Consider the following 21072-nt stretch of genomic DNA (forward strand, 5'->3'; position numbering starts at 1 on the left):
GCTTCATCGTGCCCGGCTTCCTTGAATAGGAGTTTATCCAATGATTCTATTCATAATTTTGTGGCCAAACAACTGAGATATGAGATTTGAAGCCACTCTGGGCAGATAAAGCCTTGAAACTCTTTTCTTTCTTTTATTTATTTCTTTTATTTATTTTTTTGGTTTGGTTGTGGGGCTTGAACTGTGGGCCTTGCTGCTGTCCCTGAGCTCATCAGCTTAAAGCTAGTACTCTACCACTTTGAGCCACAGCACTACTTCCATTTGGGTGATTAATTGGAGATAAGAGTCTCACTGACTTTCCTGAGGGTCTGGCTTTGAACCGTAATCATCAGATCTCAGCCCCTTAATAGCTAGGATTATAGGCAAGAGCCACCAGCATGCCTGGCAAATCCTTTAAGCTCTTATCTCCAGTTAACCAGCAAACAGCTGGAACTGGAGATGTGATGTGACTCAAGTGGTAGAGCACCAGCCCTGAGGGGAAAAGCCAGATGAGAGCCGTTTAAGCCCCAGTGCCAGCAATGATAATAATAATTTCCTGGGAAGAAGATTACAGTGAAGAATCTTGAAAATCACTTGAAAAGACTTATTCTAGGAGTAGTTGAATGAATGCATGAATACATACCAATGTATGTATTTATGAGACAGGATCTCAGGCTGGCCTTGTAATCCTCTGCCTCTGTGTACATCATTAAATTCAGCTTCTGTAGATTTTTAAAACCTTTCTAGATGCTTGTTAAGGGGTGGGTTAGTGTTGAAAACAACAGACTGAAAGGATGATTATGATTTGGGTAGACAAGAAAATGTTTCTAGGGTAGCAAAAGCAAGTAGGGCAGGAGATTTGGGCACAGACTGAAAAAACTAATTTGATAAAGGCAATACTCAAGAAGCAGGGAGAAATAAGTGTTGGAAGAACTGTTGTCTACTGATGATAATAAAAGGAAGAGGAAGTTAGGTCTTTTGAGGGTGGTAGATATTACTGGTTCTGGCACTTGAACTCAGAGCCTGAGCACTATCCTTGGTCTTTCTCAAGAATAGAGCTGTGGGCCGGGAGTTTGGCCTAGTGGGTAAAGTGCTTGCCTAGCATGCACGAAGACCCGGGTTCGATTCCTTGGTACCACATACATAGACATAAAGCCGGAAATGGTGCAGAGGCTCAAGTGGTAGAGCTCTAGCCTTGAGAAAATCCAAGGACAGGGCTCAGGCCCTGAGCTCAAGCCCAGGACTGGCAAAAAAAAAAAAGAATAGAGCTGTACCACTTGAGCCACAGCACCATAGCACCGGCTTTTTCTATGTGTGTGGTGCCAAGGAATTGAACCCTGGTCTTTGGGCATGCTAAGCAAGCACTCTATCACAAGGCCAAACTCCCGGTCTTATTTTATTGGCTAAGCAAGCACTCTACCACAAGGCCAAACTCCCGGTCTTATTTTATTGTTGTTTGAAATTTATGGAGAGAAGTCTTTTCTTCCTGGGCTGGCTTTAACTGTGATCCTCAGATCTCAGCCTTCTGAGTAGCTAGGATCACAGGCATGAGCTACCAGTGCCCAGTTTGAAAGTTAGTTTTGATGTGGTATTAAATAGGGATCTATGGGAGGTATTTAAGTTGGGAAGTAACAGGATGTATTTGTATTTATGTTAAGGTACATTCGATTATGATGTGTAAAATTCTTCTGACAGTAGGCTAGTTGAGGAGGTGGAGACAATCCATGTAATCCAGCAGCAGTGAGAACTGTTTGTTGAGTGTTTATGTAACGAGCAGCATGCTAAAAGCTTTGGATACTTTATTTCACTTCATTCTTACAGCAAGCCACTGAGATATGACTGGATATTCCAATTTTACATATAAGACAATGAGGCAAGGGAGGGATGGTTACTTCAGCAGCTCACCCTGTTGGTATGTGGCAGATCCAGGATGTTGGGCTCAAATATCTTTGCTTCTGGAACCTGTTTAAAACCACCACCTAGTCATATTTGGAGACCAAAGGATAAGGTTAAGACTAAATTAAGTAATTCTAGATAATAAGAAAACAATGGGATGTCACTATCAGAAGAGAAATAGTTTATATAGGAGGTAACAAGGCAAGTCTTTTGCCAATTTACCTACTCTTGTGGCTTTTTGTTGGTTAACTGGAGGTAACAGTTTCTTGACTTTGTCTGCCTGGGCTAGCTTTGAATCTCTTAATTGTGACCTTCTTGCTCATACTGACTAATTTCAGAGTCATCCCATCCAGTTTGTAAAACGTTCTAAGGTATATAAATTATACTTGAAAAGCTTTTTTTTTTTTTTTTTTTGCCAGTCCTGGGCTTGAGCTCAGGGCCTGAGCACTGTCCTTGGACTTTCTCAAGGCTAGAGCTCGACCACTTGAGCCTCAGCACCACTTCTGGCTTTTTTCTATGTATGTGGTACCGAGGAATCGAACCCGGGTCTTTGTGCATGCTAGGCAAGTACTTTAACCACTAGGCCAAACTCCCGGCCCCTTGAAAAGCTTTTTGTTGTACTACTTTTCTCCCTCTAAAGAAATATGTGGTATAGTAAACAGGAGCAACTTAATCTTAAGACAATTTGTAAAATATTCCAGTGTTATTTCCTTTTACTTAGAGACACTAGTATTTTGTATATTTGGATAGTTGTTTCATAAGGTGTTCTGTTTCAGCATCTTTATTTTCATTTATTGAAGGAAATTTTGCATAACACAAGACTAATCATTTCGGGGCCTGGAGTTTGACCTAACAGAAGAGTGATTGCTTAGCATGCACAAAGACTTGGGTTTGATTCCTCAGTATCATATACATATCAAAAACCAGAAGCGGTGCTGTGGCTCAAGTGGTAGAGCTCTAGCCTTGAGAAAACCCAAGGACAGTGCTCAGGCCCTGAGTTAAAGGCCCAGGACTGGCAAAACAAAAATAATTTCAAAGGACACAATTCTATGGTACTTGGTACATTCATAGTGTTGTATAAGTATGTCATTTTAGTTCCTTTTAGTGCTAGACTTCCCTTGAATACCAAAAAGGAAGAATGAACAAGACACAAATTAAAAACTCTTCTCCCAGGTTGTCTGCTGCTGGATTTAGCCAGGTTTACAGGTCCACCCTAGCCTTGTTGCTCCAAATAGAATACTCTAAATGTATTTCAGTGACTGATTCTAAAATTGTATTTGATAAAGAATATCTACTTAGATTTGTGATTTTTATAGTTAATGTTTCTCTTTAGATCTTGAACTTTCCATCTTTTAAGGCAAAGCTGTATGGTATACTCTCAGAAATATAATTTGCTGTTGTTAAGGCCAGTACTGACAGCATAAAGCTCTTTATGCACTCAGGTATGATTGAGCTTGCATCCCTGCTGTTAAAATACTGCCTCTCCGCTACTGACCATGCTTTCCGTTTAAGTTATCACACTCACCAGAACTGATTTCAGGGCCATTGGGATTTATCTGTGTGTGTGTGTGTGGACCAGGTTAGGACAATTAATTCTTTTTCTTTTGGTAAAAACATTAAGTTTTAATACCGTGTGTGTGTGTGTGTGTGTGTGTGTAGTCATGGGACTTGAATTCTGGGCCTGAGTGCTGTCCCTGATCGCTTCAGCTCAAGACTCCTGCCCTACCTCTGAAGCCACAGCCTCACTTCTGGTTTTCTAGAGATTAATTAGAGATAAGAATCTCACATTCGTTAGGTTCTTTAGTGCCTGGGCTGGCTTTGAACTGATCTCAGCCTCCTGAGTACCTAGGATTACAAGTGTGAGCCACTGTGCCCTGCTTTTTAATACTTGTTTTTCAAACATATTAAGACATATTTAAAAGCTCACACCAGTTTGTGGTTGAGATAAGAAATGTTGATTTGAGTTGGCTTATCTGTATTTGGAACTCAGAAGTGTTTAGTCCTTAGTTCAGTGCTTAATTTATTGTCCTTCTATGTGGGATATTTTTCTTATCCAGTTTTGATTATTTTTCATATTTATTTTAATACTCAAATGTGTTAAAGTGTTGAGCTGGTTATTCAGCATCATCAAATATTTTCTTTTTTTGCTGGTCCTGGGCTTGAGCTCAGGGCATGAGCACTGTCCTTGGACTTTCTCAAGGCTAGAGCTCTACCACTTGAGCTTCAGCATCACTTCTGGCTTTTTTTTTTTTCTATGTGTGTGATGCCAAGGAATCAAACCCAGGTCTTTCTGCATGCTAGGCAAGCACTCTACCACTAGGCCAAACTCCCAGCCATCATCAAATATTTTCTTATTTGGAGGGAGTTAAGCATCGATTCCACCTAATCCTTAATATAAAAATTATAATAATTCCTTACATTATTATAAACTCATGTACCCAAATTTACTAAGGAGAGAAGAGAGATTGTTTATCTTTGACTCTATAGTGACTAGATGTGAGTGCAAATCTCTGCCTTGAGAATCATCTCTGGTATGTCTAGTAAGAAATGACATGTTGTCAGGTGCAGTGGCTCACGAGAAGGCAGAGATCTGATGATCAAGGTTCAAAGCCAGCCCTGGCACAGAAGGATCAAGACTCTTATCTCCAGTTAATCTCTAGAAAATGGGAAGTGGGGCTTGGCTCAAGAGTAGGGTGGTAGTCTTGAACTGAAGAGCTCAGGGACAGTGCCTAGGCTGAGTTTAAGCCCCATGACCCACAAAAAAATAAAAAAGAAAGAAAGGACATGTTGTACAAAAAAGTCTTGAGTTTTAAAATGAAAAATTATACAGTACTTCTCCTAGAAACATATGCAACTTTGTCAAGAATTATTGATATAATAGTAACAGTGTATTTATTGTAAAATATGTCATAATAAGGGATAAAATATTAAGTAGGATTACCTTTGGCATAGTGTACTTCAAGCTAGTAGAATCTTTAGCTAATATTCCCGTGCAAATGTCATTTCTAATCTAAATGGTAGTATTAGTAAGACTTTGAATCAGTGTAAGATGCTTACAGGGGTAAAACATTCATTATACAAATTTCCACAGCAGTGTATAAATTTTGTAGGAGTAAGAGAAAAACATAGTTTTATATGTACTATTTTATAAGTTTATTTCTTTATATGTTAATACATTTGGTTTGATGATTGTATTGGGGCTTGAACTCGGGGCCTCATGACTCTGGTTGGCTTCTTGACTCAAAGCAGGATCCTACTATATGACCACACCCCCAGTTCTGGCTTTCTGTTGGCTAACTGTGGATGGTCTCTCATAATTTTATGTGCCAGGCCTTACAGTAATCCTCAGATCTCAGACTCCTGAGTAGTTAGACTTCTAGGCATAAGCCACTGGTGCCTGGCTGTTGTTGACACTTTCTTTTTTTTTTTTTTTTTTTTTTGCCTGTCCTAGACTTTGAACTCAGCCCCTAAGCACTATCCTTGGGCTTTCTCAAGGCTAGAGCTCTACCACTTGAGCCATAGCACCGCTTCCAGCTTTTTTCTATGTGTGTGGTACCAAGGGTCTTTTTGTATGCGAGGCAAGCACTCTATCACTAGGCCAAACTCGTGGCCCAGATACTTTTTTAAAAAAAGTTTGAAAAATACTCTTTTCTTAGCAATCAGTAACACAGAATTTAGTTGGTATTGTGAAGATGCATAAGAGATACTTTCTAGTAATGATATGAAAAGAATAGAGGCAAGTAAAATCAAGTTGTATTTATTTGTTTTTGTATTGGGTGGGTCATTGTACTTGCAAAGCATGCACTCAACCACTTGAGCCACTTCAGCATCTTTTAAAAAATAATTTATTTTCAAGGAAAACTTTAATTTGCTTGCATTGTTTATATTTTTAACCATAAGTAGAGATAGATTCATGAATTTCTCTCTCCCTTTCCCAGGCTGGCTTCAATCTGTGATCTTCCATTTCTGCCTACCAAGTAACTAGGATTACAAGCTTGAGACAGCCCTTGGCTCCAGTCATCTTTGGACAAGAAGGTTTTATTTTTCTCCTTGTTTTTAAATTATTTTTAATCTTGTACTGATGAACTATTGCACTTGGTGGGCATGTGCTCTACCTCTGAAACTATATCTCCAGTCTCAGTTATTGTTTGAGTATCAGTTTTTTTCTTGTTCTGAAATTGTAAAGCATTGATTTAGACATGGATATTCATAGTGCCAGATGTATAAAATCATGTGAATTTCCCACTCTCTTAATCATTGAATCTGGCTCAAGTTCATGGGAATCTTGTGGGTGTTATAGGGTTTCCCCTTCAGTAGTTGGACTTCTGAACAAGTTTGCTAGAAGATGGTTGGTTTTAATTAATGATAAATGCTGAAATATGGACTTTGGGTTTGATTTTTTTTTTCTTTCATGGTAGTCTAACCATTTCTTTTCCTATTGAGGTTTTCTTTGCTTTATAGAAAAGTACCCCTTTTGCTCAGTGCTTTTTCTTAATGAAACAAATATGATACTAGAGACTGAGCCCTAGCCCTGGATGTGCCTTACCACTGTACGACCCTCTTGGTTCCCATCTCTTATGCTTGTGTGATAATTCTTGTACACATAATAGTGGTACTTTTCACCATGGAGGCGAAACATAATTGTCTTTTAGCTTTTCACTGGATTTCTAATTTAGGTACTGTTTCCTATTCAGATACGTTTTAAAATATTTACTTATTGTTATTATAGAGGTGATAGAGGGGTAACATTTACATGTGTTAGGTAATAAGTATATTTCCTTGCATACAGTGTCATCTGTTTCCTCATTCTCTCCCATTCCCTCCCTCCCACCTTCACCTACAAGTTACATAGCTCACTTTCATCAATATCCACTGCTACAGTTTCTCACCCTTTATTCTTGAATTCTGTGCCCTTCTCCTCACTCTCCCACATGAATACACGGTATATAAGGTAAAGAATACAGAGTCGTTAGAAAAAGAAAGCACAATTTAAAAAGAAGTCCTTTGGGCCAGGTGCTAGTGGCTCACACCTATAATCCTAGCTACTCAGGAGGCTGAGATCTGAGGATCATGATTCAAAGCCAGCCCATGCATGAAAGTCTGTGAGACTTTTTTTTTTTTCCCCAGTACTGGGGCATGAACTGAGGGCCGGGGCACTGTCCTTGGACACATTTTGCTCAAGGCTAGCACTCTGTCACTTGAGCCTCAGCACCACTTCAGGCTTTTTCTATATATGTGGTATGGAGGAATGGAACCCAGGGCTTCATACATGCTGGGCACTCTACCACAAGGCTATACTCTCAGCCCTATAAGAATCTTATCCTCAATTAACCACCAGAAAACGAGAAATGATGCTATGGCTCAAAGTGGTAGTGTCATTGAGCTGAAGAGCTCAGGGATAGCGTCTAGGCTCTGAATTCAAGCCCCATGACCAACCAAAAAAAAAAAAATCCTTTGCTTCCATATCTTCAGAGTTTGTTTCGCTACATATATATATATGTATATATATATAATACGTTTTATATACTTATGAAGTATACATATATGTGTGAATATACATATACATATGAAGTATGTACATATGGAGAGGTGCTCGGGTATTGCTGTACCTTTGTGATTCTTGCCTAAGACTATCCTGTTTTGGTCTCACTGTGTGTAAGTACCTAGGATCCTGTGTAATTTGGAATATGACAAGTTAGATCCTGGGTACTGTCCCTGAGCTCTTCAGCTCAATGCTACCACCCTACCACAGCGACACTTCTGGTTAATTGGAGATAAGAGTCTTAAGGGCTTTAGTGCCTGGGTTGGCTTTCAACTCCAATCCTCAGCCTTGAATACCTTCATTTTCCTGATCTCCACGTCTAGAGCAGCTAATTAATTACAAGTATGATCCACTATGCTTGGCTTCATTTTCACTTTTTGAAGTGTACACACAGAACCAAGATGGTAGTACAGAATTGTAATTCTTTTTTTTTTTAATTATTATCCACATATAGTTGTGTAATGGAGTCACCATTCGGAAGTTTATGAATATAGTATATCCTGATTTCTGTCTTCCCTTTAACAGTCTTCCCCATTCCTCTCCACCCATCTCTTTTCTCACCTTTTTTTTTTGCTAGTCCTAAGACTTGAACTCAGGGCCTAAGCACTGTCCTTTGACTTTCTCAAGGCTAGTGCTCTACCACTTGAGCCATCGTGTCATTTCCAGCCTTTTCTGTGCATGTGGTACCAAGGAATCGAACCCCAGCCTTCATGCATTCTAGGCAAGCACTCTACCACTAGGCCAAACTCCCGGCCCCAGACCTGTAATTCTAACCCTGAGTAATCCAGTAGGCAGATTGTGAATTAGTTTAAGGCTGTCCAGGGCTACATAGTAACTTGGAGCCCAATCTGGGCTTGTCTTCTAGACTGTCTCAGCCCACACAAAAAACACACAGAGGACTCAGGAGGCAACAGATTAGAAAAATACAACTCAAGATGAAAGATTAGGGTGCCGGGAGTTTGGCCTAGTGGTTAAAGTGCTTGCCTATCATGCATGAAGACCCGGGTTCGATTCCTCGGTACCACATACATAGATAAAAGCCAGAAGTGGTGCTGAGGCTCAAGTGGTAGAGCTCTAGCCTTGAGAAAGTAAAGGACAGTGCTCAGGCCCTGAGCTCAAGCCCAGGACTGGCAAAAAAAAAAAAAAAAAAAAAAAAAAGATGAAAGATTAGAGGTACCTTAAAAGCTGTAGTCCTCTGCAAAGAAGAACCTGGAAAAGAAATTAGCATAGTAGAGAGAATACTTAAGGGAACTTTCCCATTTCAGCTTTAACTGTGACTGAGGAGAAAGAACTTTGCCCTGAAAATGCCTTTGTCAAAGCTTAGGGCCCTAATATTTATGTGAGTTGGGAAAAACTAAAACTAAAACTAAAACATCTCTAGGACAATTCTTTTTTCCAGTTCTGGGGCTTGAACTCAGGACGTGGGCACTGTTCTACCACTAGTGCTCTACCACTTGAGCCACAGCACCACTTCCAGCTTTTTCTGTGAGTGTGGTACCAAGGAATTGAACCCTGGTCTTAGTGCGTGCTGGGCAAGCACTCTACCACTCAGCCAAACTTCTGGCCTTGACAATATTTTTTTAAGCAAATAAGCTGGAATTTGGTATTATGCTCAGGCAAGCACAGTAATGAATCGATTCCTTTCTAGGGAAATAGTCTCTTCAGAGGCCTTTAATTACCAAAGGTAATATTTCAGAGAACATGAGCTCTCTTGTTTAAAAAATATCACAAAGCACACGAGGAAAAAGATCACCATAACCACAACAAAACATTAAAATTATTCACATTATTATTGGATATTGGATATAAAATATATGTGTCTAATGAAGTAATTCAGAATATGACTTAGGAACTTTGTTCCTAATTCATTGTTCCAAGATAGTCATGAAGAATCAATTGATGAAAAAGTATGATTATATTGGGGCCGGGAGTTTGGCCTAGTGGTTAAAGTGCTTACCTAACATGCATGAAGACCTGGGTTCGATTCCTCGGTACCACATACATAGAAAAAAAAAGCCAGAAGTGGTGCTGAGGCTCAAGTGGTAGAGCTCTAGCCTTGAGAAAGTCCAAGGACAGTGCACAGGCCCTGAACTCAAGCCCAGGACTGGCAAAAAAAAAAAGAAAAAGTATGATTATAAATTTAAGGACAAATTTAACAGCATGTTATATAGATTAAAATGAGAATTTTAAAGAAAAATAAAATGCTATAAGGACACAAAAGACAAAAAACTATATATTTAAGACTTATAGAAAAAGACTGGAGAGGCCCTCCAAAGATACCCATTTTGTCTTGTCCAGAACCTCTGAATGTTACCTTAAATATGAATGAGACAAAACCAGGAGTGGTAGTATTTGCCTTTAATTCCATCACCTACTGTCTAAGGCAGAGGATTGTGAGTGTGAAGTCATAGCAAGATCTTGTCTCAAGGAAAAAAGAAAACAACAACAACAAAAAGAAACCAAGCTGGGCACTGGTGGCTCACACCTATAATCCTAGCTACTCAGGAGGCTGAGATCTGAGGATCAAGGTTCAAAGCCAGCCTGGGCACAAAAGGACCAGAGACTCTGATCTCCAGTTAACCTCTAGAAAATGGGAAGTGGAGCTTGGCACTAGGATAGGGTGGCAGTCTTGAGCTGAAGAGCTAACTGACAATGCCCAGGCCCTGGGTTAGGGCTGTAGCCTTGAGCTGAAAAGCTCAGGGACATTGCCTAGGCCAAGTTCAAGCCCCATGACCCCCCCCCACACACAAAAAAGATTCATTAAACTCATAAATTTTAAGATGTTGAATGTGGAAACCCTCGTACCTATAATCCTAGTTATTTAAGAGGCTGAGAGCTGAGGTTCAAAGCCAGCCTGGTCAGGAAAGTCCATAAAACTCTTTCCAATTAACCACCAAAAAGCCAAAAGTGGCACTGTGGCTCAAGTGGTAGAGCACAAGACTTGTGCCAAAAGAAGGCTCTGGGATAGCACCCATGCCCTGATTTCAAGCCCATAGGACAAACCCACACCCACACCCATGCACAAATGCTCACACACACACACCAAATGGTAAACACTAATAATAATTTAGACTGCTTAAATAAAATACAAAACTAAAAAACAGTGAAATCGTATCATTTTGTAGGAAAATAGATGGGACTGGACAGTATTATATTAAACAAAATAAGGGACTCAGACAAATAATCCAGTTTTGTTTTGTTTTTTTCTGATTTTCTGAATCTAGACCTAATAGAAAGGACTTGAAAGTTTAGAAGAACCAATGGGTGGGACAGTGAAAGGGGAGATGTTGGAGGGTGAGTATAATTGAAGTATAGTATATGCATGTTAGAAAACAGAATAATAAAACATAAAAACTGGGCCATGAGTTTGGCCTTGTGTAGAGGGCTTACCTAGAATGCATGAAAACCTGGGCTCACTTCCTTGGTACCATGTACATAGAAAAAGCCTGAAGTGGTGCTGTGGCTCAAATGATAGAGCTCTAGCCTTGAGAAAGACCAAGGACAGTGCTCAGGCCCTGAGTTCAAGCCCCAAGACTGACAAAAGTCAATCAATCAATAAATAAAACATAAAAACTTTAATTCAAGCCCCACAACCAACAACAACAACAACAACAAAGCATGAATGACAATATTACAATGAACCCCATTGTACAAATAAAACAATTAAGCAGCATTGAGAGTCAGGCTCAGTGGTAGAGTCCTATAGAAGCCCCTGGATTCAGTCCTTCTGTTTCTTAAATATGTAAGGATATTGGGATACTCAGTTTGCTCAATAGTCAACTAATCTTAAAAACTAGTTGAAGAAATTAGATGGGATTACTCTATAATCTCTTGATATAAGAGTATGCAGTGTAAGAGCAAGCTTATTCAGTTTTGGTATTCAATAAAATGTGTAAAATAGGGACTTTTGAGTTCAGCTGCCAACTGTCCTTTTGTTTCATTGCTTGGTTTCCTGAGCTTTATGCTCACTAGTTTCTTCATCTGACGTAAAGAGGATTGTAAAATATTACTGTCTGTTAGGCACTGAAAGAGTGCCTGCTACATAAGGACCTAATAAATTTGTAGATGCTACAGTGTGACAAATGTCTTAGTCTTGAGAGTCTTCAGCTTTTCATTATTTCTTATGATGTAAATACAGAGAATAATAAAATTTTCTGGGGAAAAAAACAGACTTTGTTTTAGGAATACTAGAAGAAATGTACCTTTTACATTTCCATTAAAATTATGATGAAAGAGAATAATGATCCTTTAAAGGAAAGAGCGAATTAAATATAACTTCAATTGAGTGAAGCTGTGTTTAAAGTTAGTGATTAATGAATAATTCATTAGATTGGACAAATGCTAAGTAAAAGTGGAGTAGTACTAATAGTTCTGGTAGTGCTTCAGTGCTATATCAGATCTTGAGCAGCAGCTCTTCAACTCATTCAAGATGAAAGCAAGAGGAAGGTTTAGAACATATATTTTACATTGTTGTGATTATAAGTTCAGGTTTATTCTTTGAAATAACCAAATTACTTAGAAAACTTGTTTTGGGTGTGCCAAGTAAAAGTATAGTATGTGCCTGTAAACAAAAAAGGCACAGCCCTTGGGCATATTTGGGAGAAAGAACAAAATGACCTTGTAACTAATTCATGCATACAACCAAGAAATGAGTACATGTTAAAATAAGTCTTACATGCTGAACAACAAGATGAAAAACACATTTTAGTATAAAGATTGCAGAAAGGGAAAAATAAGTTAATTTGATGAACAAGTGAAAATAGAGTGCTCCATAAGATCAAATTAGAGCCTACTAGGTACTTTTACAAGGTGTATTCCTGCCTTGTGTTGTTTATCAGTGGCTTTGTGGAAAATACAGAAAGAGAACTCAATCTTAAAAAAAAAAAATCAGAATGTCAGTGAGTACAGCATATCTTGATCGTTGTCATCCCTTCCACCATTCTCCCCTATCTGTCTCAGCCCTATCCATCCCCTCAAGTTACCTGGTTCTGTTTTCACATATGAAAATTCAGGCTTATGTGACCCCAGCTTTCCTTTGACTTGAAAAGTTTAATGATATAATCATATCCTAATTATAAAGTTTTTTGTTTTTGTTTGTCTTGGGGTTTGAACTCTGGGCCTGGGCACTGTCCCTGAGCTCCTCAGCTTGAAGTACAGCACTTGAAGTACCACTTGAAGTACAGCACCACTTCCAGTTTTTCTGGTGGTTAATTGGTGATGAGTCTCACAGACTTTCCTGCCTGGGCTGGCTTCAAACCATGATCCTCAAATCTCAGCCTCTTGAGTAGCCAGGAAACAGTGCCTGGCTGTTTGTATTAAGACAAAGTCTTACTGTGTAGATTGGGCTGTCCTGGGACTTAATCTTCCTTCATTTGCCTCCTCAGAACTGGGATTTCAACAACAAAACTAGAATGTTAGATCTTTGACCAGGATTTTAGCTGAAAAAAGTAGTGTTAGTGTCATCAGTGTGGTATCCAAATCAGCTATGTTTATATCAGTTTATGATAATGTCATATGATACAGCCTTTCCCTTTTATATTACAAAGCCATCTGTCATATAAGGGCTCTCATTATCTCAGTGTAGAATAAACTTTTATTTTGAATGCTGCTCCTTTTCTTAGATAATACATTAAACTCTTTGGATTTGAAATTGAGAAGTGGAAATTTTCCCTTCAATAAGAAACAAATGAGTTAAATTTATCCCATTAACAATACTAACCATTTTTTTCTGAACTTTCAGAAAATGTAATTATTTCAAATTCTTCTATTAAGAAATTTTATTGCTAGGGCCAGAAGTTTGGTCTAGTAGTAAGAGTGCTTGCCTGGCATGCACAAAGACCCAGGTTTAATTCCTTGATATCTGAAATGTTTCATTTTTTAAGAGGTGAACTATAGATGTAGTCAATTTAAGGTTGGTAACCTTTATTTAATCAAATTATTTTTCAAGAGCTAGGAATTTGGTCTAGTGGTAGAGTGATTGTCTAGCAGGTACAAACACCTGGGTTCAATTCCTCGGTACCACATGCATAGAAAAGCTGGAAGTTGTGCTGTGGCTCAAGTGGTAGGAGCCCTAGCCTTGAGGAAAGCCCAAGGACAGTGCTCAGGCCCTGAATTCAGTCCCCAGGACTGGGGGAGGGGGGAAGGAAAGAAAAATTTTATTGCTAGAGTGAAAAAGGTACTTATTTCAAACAGGACTTTTTCTTCTTGCCTTATGAGTTCCATCTTATTAGCAATAAGGACCTCACATTTGTTCAGCAGGTGCTCTTTTGTGCCTCACATCTAGCATTTTGCTTGTTAATTGGAGATAAAAGTGTCTGGGCATTTCTGCCTGGGCTGGTTTTGAAGATTCGTAATATATTGAATTGCTAGGATTATAGGCATGAACACTGGACCTGGCTTTAAATTTTATTTATATTTTGATTGCTTTCTTAGCATGCAGGAAGCCCTGTAATTCCTCTGTATCACATAAACAGAAGAAGCTGGAAGTGGTGCTGTGGCTCAAGTAGTAGAGTGCTAGCCTTGAGCAAAAGGAGCTCAGGGACAATGCCCAGAGCCAGAGTTCAAGCCCTGGGGCTGGCAAAATAATAATAATAATAATAATAATAATAATATTTTGCGATTGAGTCTTACTGTGTTACCCATGCTGGTTGTTAACTGGGCTTAGGCAGTTAGGCAGTTTCTTTCATCCAAAATAGCTTTTCTTTCTCCAAAATTGCTGATAAGTACAGCCTGGCTTTAAGAACTTGAGACTATGAATTGCAAACGGTAGCTTGCCATGCAGTGTTTAAATTAAAAAAATTAGTTACTGACATGTAAAAACTGTTAAATTTTAGAAGTTTGTTTTCTTTTCTTTTTTGGTTGGTCATAGGACTTGAACTCAGAGCCTGGGTACTGTCCCTGAGCTCCTTTTGCTCAAGGCTAGCTTAATGGTAGTACTCTACCAATTTGAGCCACAGTACCACTTCCAGTTTTCTTGTGATTAATTGCAGATAGGGAAATCTCATGCTTTTCTGTCTAGGAAGGCTTTGAACTCCAGTCCTCAGGTCCCAGCCTCCTGACTAGCTAGGATTACAGGCATAAGCCACCTGTTCTCAGCTAGCCCACTAGAATTTCTGAAAGCTTAACACCCATGTTCATTTTGAATCTCCATGTTCATTTTGAATACTTTTTGTTAAGTTGAAAGGTAAGTCTAATTTGACAAAATCAAATGTGATGAATTTTATGAAATAGCAAGATATCAGCTCAAAATCAATGTTAAGACTCTGGGCAAAAGCAAATTATTTCCAGTTTCACAGTATATTTGAACTTGGATGCATCTATTTTTTTTTTTTTTGCCAGTCCTGGGCTTAAGCTGAGGGCCTAAGCACTGTCCCTGGATTTTCTCAAGGCTAGAACTCTACCACTTGAGCACCACTTCAGGCTTTTTTCTATGTATGTGGTACCAAGGAATGGAACCCGGGTCTTCGTGCATGCTAGACAAGCACTCTACCACTAGACCAAACTCCCGGCCCCTGCGTCTATTTTTATTCAAAGTAAATAGTTCTCCAGAAACTAAATACAGACTTTAGCTTGTTATTAACCCTTCAGTCTTAACCTTCTCTCTAAAGAATATAGGTAATGTATTCTCTGGTAGTAAAATTTTATTTATTTTTAACTGTATTTGTCTTTTCTGTTTTGGTACTGGGAAATGGAACCCAGGTTGTTCCACTTGCTAGGCAAACCTTTGCTACTGAGCTACATTATATTCTAAGCCAGTAGTAATCATTTTAAAGCCATAGCTCCACTTCCAGCTTTTTTGAGGTTACATGGACTTTCTTGCCCATGTTCATTTTGAATCTCCATCCTCTGATCTCAGCCTCTTGAATAGGTAGGATTACAGATGAGAGCCACCAGCACTCAACTATCTTTCTTTTTAGAAACAGTTATTTAAATCAACTTTTATTCTATATGAGAATCTTTATGATTGAGAGTCTTATTTCCTGTCTTTCAAGTATGTTCCTTTTCTTGTTATAGAATGTGAATCAAAAGCAAAGGAAACAAATGGGTGTCTGAGTTGAGGATAAATGCAAATATTGTAGCCTTGGTCTTCTCCATCAACCAACTTTTTACCAGTGGCACTCGGCTGGCCTGTTTGTTTGTTTGTTGGCCTGAAGCTAAATATTGATACTGCTAAAGAACTGCCAGATGAGAATATTTGAAATTGGATGTGAAATAAAACTATTACTGGTCATTAGGGTTTTTTTTCTTCTTTTTCCCATCTTCCCTCCCTCCTTCCCTCCTTCCCTCTCTTCCTTCTTTCTTTTATTTTTGCCAGTCCTGGGAACTAAACTCAGAGCCTGAGCATGTCCTTGGGCTTTCTGAAGCTCTACCACTGGAGCCATAGCACCATTTTCGGCTTTTCTATGTATGTGGTACTGAGGAGCCAAACCCCAGTCTTCATGCATGCTAGGCAATCACTCTATCACTAGGCCAAACTCCCTACCCTAGTTTTCATTTTCTGATTCTTTTCTTTTCTTTTTTTGCCAGTTTTTGGGCTTGAACTCTGGGTCTAGGAGCTCTTTGCTCAAGGCTAGCACTCTACCACTTAGGCCAGTGTGCCACTTGCAGCTTTTTTTCTTTTTTTTTTTTTAAATTTTTTTAAATATTTTTTATTGTAATTAATAAAAGGGTTACATGATATTTGCCAGATTGAAGGTGCATTAATTCACATATATTGATACCCTTTCACATGTCTTGGTCCCCATTACCCTCCCCTCCATCCCACTTGCAGCTTTTTCTGAACAAACTTTCCTTCCTGAGCTGGCTTTGAACTGTGATTCTCAGATCTCAGCTTCCTGAGTAGCTAGGATTACAGATGTGAACCACCAGAGCCCAGCTGATACTTTATTGTGTTATCTGAAATAGATGATTTATTTTCTAAAAATCCATGGTGGGGTGTGTGTGTGTGTGTGTGTGTGTGTGCCTGTGTGCCTGTGTGCTCACACACTAGCCAGACCTGGTGCTTGCTGTTCCTGAGCTTTTAATTTTTTTAAATTTTTACAGTGCTTACAAAATTAAGGAAGGGGCTGGGAGTTTGGCCTAATGATAGAGTGCTTGCCTAGCATGCACGAAGACCCAGGTTCGATTTCTCAGTACCACATACATAGAAAAAAGCCAGGAGTGGTGCTGAGGCTGGTAGAGCTCTAGCCTAGACTGGCAAAAAATTAAGGCAGGATGTAACTATCATTCTACATTTTTCCCCCTTTGGGGATACTGGGAATTGAATTCAGGACATCTTTTTAAGAAAAATTATCTTTAAATAGTTCAGAAGGATTTCATTTTAATATGTCTATCTATATCATTTATGTATTTAATACATCTTGATTAGTTTCACCTGGGCTTTTCACTTTCTTGGCAAGTGCTCCTTCACCTTTGATGCTATGGTGCTTGTATTTTTGTTTTTCTTTAGATTGGTGGCAGTAATTATACATGAGTTTCGGCTTTTTATTCATTGATTGAAAACCAAGATGGGTGGTTCAGAGCCAGCATGGTTGGAAACTCCATGAGACTCATCTCTCATTAACCACCAAAAAACTGGAAGTAAAGCTGTGGCTCAAAGTGGTAGAGCACTGCCCTTGAGCAAAAGAACTTAGGGACAGTGCCCAAGTCCTGAGTTCAAGCCCCACCACTGATAACAAAAAAAGAAAGAAAACCAAGACTAAGAAGTCATTTATTGATTTTTTTTTGTTCTTTTATTCACCAGAGTTTGAGAACATGCTGTACTAGGCTCTTAGAATAAAGTGGTGACTATAACAACAGTTCCTGCCTTCCTAGAGTTAATGCATCAGTGAATAAGTAATTGCAGTGTGAGTAATTAGGGCTATGGTTGGGTGCTCTAGGAGTACTTAGAAGGGCACTGTAATTGCTTGTTTTAGGGAAAAGCCATTTAAGGTGAAAGCTAATATGAGCATAAATTAACATAATGAAAAGCTGAGATTGAGAAGGATCCAAGCCTGGGTCCTTTGGAGGAATTGAAGAGAATTTGGTGTTTATTAACATATAATGTAAGAAGAGGAGTTAACAGAAAGCTTGTAGTAACCTGGAAAGCCTTCAAGCCTTGTAAAGGATTTTATCTTTTATTCTAAGGGATGTGGAAAGTTTTTGAATTGGAAAGTGATCAAATTTGATTTTAGAAAGTCCCCCTGGTGGCCTAAGTTTGGCCTAAGTGGTAGAGTGCTTGCCTAGCATTCATGAAGACCCAGATTCGATTCCTCAAAACCACATACATAGAAAAGCCAGAAGTGGTACTGTGGCTCAAGTGTTAGAGCACTACCCTTGATAAAAAAAACCCAAAGACAGTACTCAGGCCCTGAGTTCAAGCCTCAGGACTGGCAAATAAATAAATAAGAAAGAAGGAAGGAAGGAAAGAATCCCCTGGGCTGCAGAGGTTTCTCAATTTATATGGAAATTGAGGGGAGAAATATGCAAACAAAGGAAAATTCTACTACCATATTGTGGAAAGACAATATTTTTTGTCAGAAAGTGATTATTTGTGGTATTTAGGCAGATGAAACAAAGCTCATAGATTTGGCAATTACTTCAGGTCATCCTGTGGATGGTGGTGGTATATTTCTTCATGGATATAAGAACCTGAGGGAAGAAAGTGAGTTTGAGGATTTCTTGTAGGAAAGTGGGAAATGGGAGAAGTGAGAGTCGAGAGATGTGTTGTGTTCAGTTGAGATTATATAGTTTTTTGTTTGTTTTTGGTGTGTATCCTAGGTACAGAAAAATGAGCTTACCTCTCAGTATATAGGTCTCTATCTCTGAAGAAGAGTTGATAGCCAGATATGTAAATTAGGATTCATCAGATTGTTAAGTTATGAATGCTTAAAACAATGTGAAGTACCTGGAACCTGCCTTTTATATAGTAAACACGTTATAAGTACCCTCTTTTAAAGTGTATGATTGAAAGCCACAACTGTGTTTTTATGGGAAAGTGAGATTTGGGTTAGTAGTCTAAGGAAACAGTTCAAGAAAGGAGCCTCCAAAGGAGAATGAGGAGGAAAAGCCATAGAGATTAGGAAATAAATAAATAAATAAATCAGGAGAAAATGGCTTAGTGAACTCTGCTAGCGCCCAAAAGGGAAGGAATGTTTGAAGAAGACTACTATTGTTAGGAGATCACAGAGATTAGTGTTGTTGTAGTAGAATGCCAGGGGCCATGGATTTTATTCCCTGCACTCAAAAAGTTTAAAAGAAATATAAGAGCTGAAAAGTGTTTTGGGATTCTTAGATTTATCCTTAAAGACACATTTATCCTGAGAGAAGGAAGATTTTATCGGCTTTTGGAGATTAGATTAAAAATCCAATTGCTGAAAAAGAAACTAATATTCAGAATATACAAACAGCTAAAAAAAATAAACTGAAATAATGAATAATCCAATTAATAGGAAATTAGTTCTCACAAGAAATACTATATAGAGAGATACATACATATGTAAATATATGTATATATGTGAGTATATACATATATAATATATATGTTTTCACACATACATATATATGTGGAGATATATCCTTAGCTACTGAGAGGCTGAGATCTGAGGATTGCTTTTCGAAGTCAGCAGGAAAGAGGGAGCCGAAAAGTCCATGAACCACCAGAAAACCAGAAGTGGAGCTGTGACTCAAGTGGTAGAATGCTAGCCTTGAGCACAAATGCTTGGACACAATTCTCAGGCCTTGAGTTAAAGTCCCAGGACTGGCACCAAAATTAAAAACAAGATTACAAAAGTAAAACTGCACCAAGATTCCATTAAGAAAATCAACAACAGATAAACAGATACATTGTTGATGGGCATATAAACTAATGTGAACACTATGGAAATTAAATGGAGGTGCCCCACAAAGCTGAAATTTCACTATTGTACATTTATCCCAAAGACTGTGAACTTATTTATGACAAAGCTACCTGCATGCCCATATTTATTTCATCTCTGTTCACAATAAGTAAATTGGAAACAACTGAGGTATCCAACAACAGATGAATGAACACAGACAATATGGTACATATATGTCATGGACTATAAAAAGCCATGAAGAAAAATGAAATCTTGTCTTTTTTTTTTTTGCCAGTCCTGGACCTTGAACTCAGAGCCTGAGCACTGTCCTTGGGTTTTCTCAAGACTAGAGCTCTACCACTTGAGCCATAACATCACTTCCAGCTTTTTCTATGTATGTGGTACCGAGGAATTGAACCCAAGTCTTTGGGTCTTCATGCATGCTAGGCAAATGCTCTGCCACTAGGCCGAACTTCCAGCCCCAAATATTGTCATTTGTAAAAAAATGAATTGAATTGGAAAACATCATGTTGAGTATAGTAAGCCAAGCTTAAAAAGCCAAAATAAGAGTTTATTCTCATTTGTGGAAGTTTAGACCTAAATGATACATATAAAAGCATTAACATGTGGGGGGGGAGGGAAAATGGGTACCAAGACATGTGAAAGGGTATCAATGTATGTGAATTAATGCACCTTCTATCTGGCAAATATCATGTAACCCTTTTACTAATTACAATAAAAAAATTTTAAAAAAGCATTAACATACCCCTACGTATATATACCTTTATACTTATATACATATATATCATTGTATGTGTATATATATATTATGCATATACACACATACATACATTCTAACAATGAGATGGTTTAGGACACTAAGAGATAGCAGAGATAAAATGAAAGATGGGGGCCATCTTTCACAAACATCTCCCAATCTGGGACTTTCTCTTTTTTATTTCTTTACACCGTTGTGTAGAGCACAAATCGTTAAGTTTTAAAGAATTTTAGGGGCTGGGAGTTTCACCTAGTAGAGTGCTTGCTTAGCATGCACCAAGATCCAGGTTCAATTCCTCTCTGACATGTACACAGAAAAGCTGGAAGTGGTGCTATAGCTCAAGTGGCAGAGTGCTAGACTTGAAAAAAAAGCCCAAGGCCCTGAGTTCAAGCCCCAAGACTGACCAAAAAAAAAAAAAAGATTTTTAGTTTTAGTGAAGTCTAGCCTAATGAATCTTGCTTTTGATGATATATATTTTAAGAAGTCATTACCAAACTTGTAGTCATTTAGATTTTCTCCTATAGTATCTTATAAGAATTTTACAGTTTTACCAAGACATGTGGAAGGGTATCAATATATGTGAATTAATGCACGTTCTATCTGGCAAATATCATGTTACCCTTTTATTAAATACAATAAAAAAATTAAGAAAAAAGAGTTTTACAGTTTTGTGTTATACACTTGAGTGTCTATGGCTGTTTTTCAGTTAATTTTTCTGAAAGGCCTATATCTTGTGAGTCCTTCTGTTCGGTCATTCTGCCTTGTTATTGTTGCATGTTACACATGTCTAGTTGTTAAAGCACCAATTGTTGAAAAGAATCCTTTTTCCATAGATTTATCTCTGTTGGTCCAAAGTGGATGTGACTGTTTATGTTTCTGGGCTTTCTATTCATTGCCTTGGTCTGTGTGTTTATTCTTCCACAGCACCATCCCTCTCCATTATTCTTTATAGTAAGTTTTGAAATCTCCAGCTTTGTTCTTCTTTGATATTATGCTGTCTTTTGCCTTGTATACTTTAGAACCACTTTGTCAAAGACCACAAATAAAGGATTGGGAGCATC

At 38.4% G+C, this 21072-nt stretch overlaps 1 protein-coding gene across 7 annotated transcripts in view; it reads left to right on the forward strand.

The window, feature by feature from the left end:
* Csnk1g1 (casein kinase 1 gamma 1) overlaps positions 1 to 21072 on the forward strand; it is a 121209-nt gene that overhangs the window by 13942 nt on the left and 86195 nt on the right. For 5 of the 7 annotated variants that reach the window (XR_016539662.1, XM_090358202.1, XM_090358204.1 and 2 more), the window contains exons 1-2: positions 3374 to 3454; positions 5814 to 5910. The gene's annotated coding sequence lies outside the window, so the exon portion shown is untranslated. Of the gene's footprint in view, positions 1 to 3373; positions 3455 to 5813; positions 5911 to 21072 lie in introns of those variants that run through there. The other 2 variants (XM_090358200.1, XM_090358201.1) reach the window with 1 other exon arrangement.

The sequence above is a fragment of the Megascapheus bottae genome, chromosome 25, assembly GCF_031878675.1.
Source record: "Megascapheus bottae isolate mThoBot1 chromosome 25, mThoBot2.hap1, whole genome shotgun sequence".
NCBI lineage: Eukaryota > Metazoa > Chordata > Mammalia > Rodentia > Geomyidae > Megascapheus > Megascapheus bottae.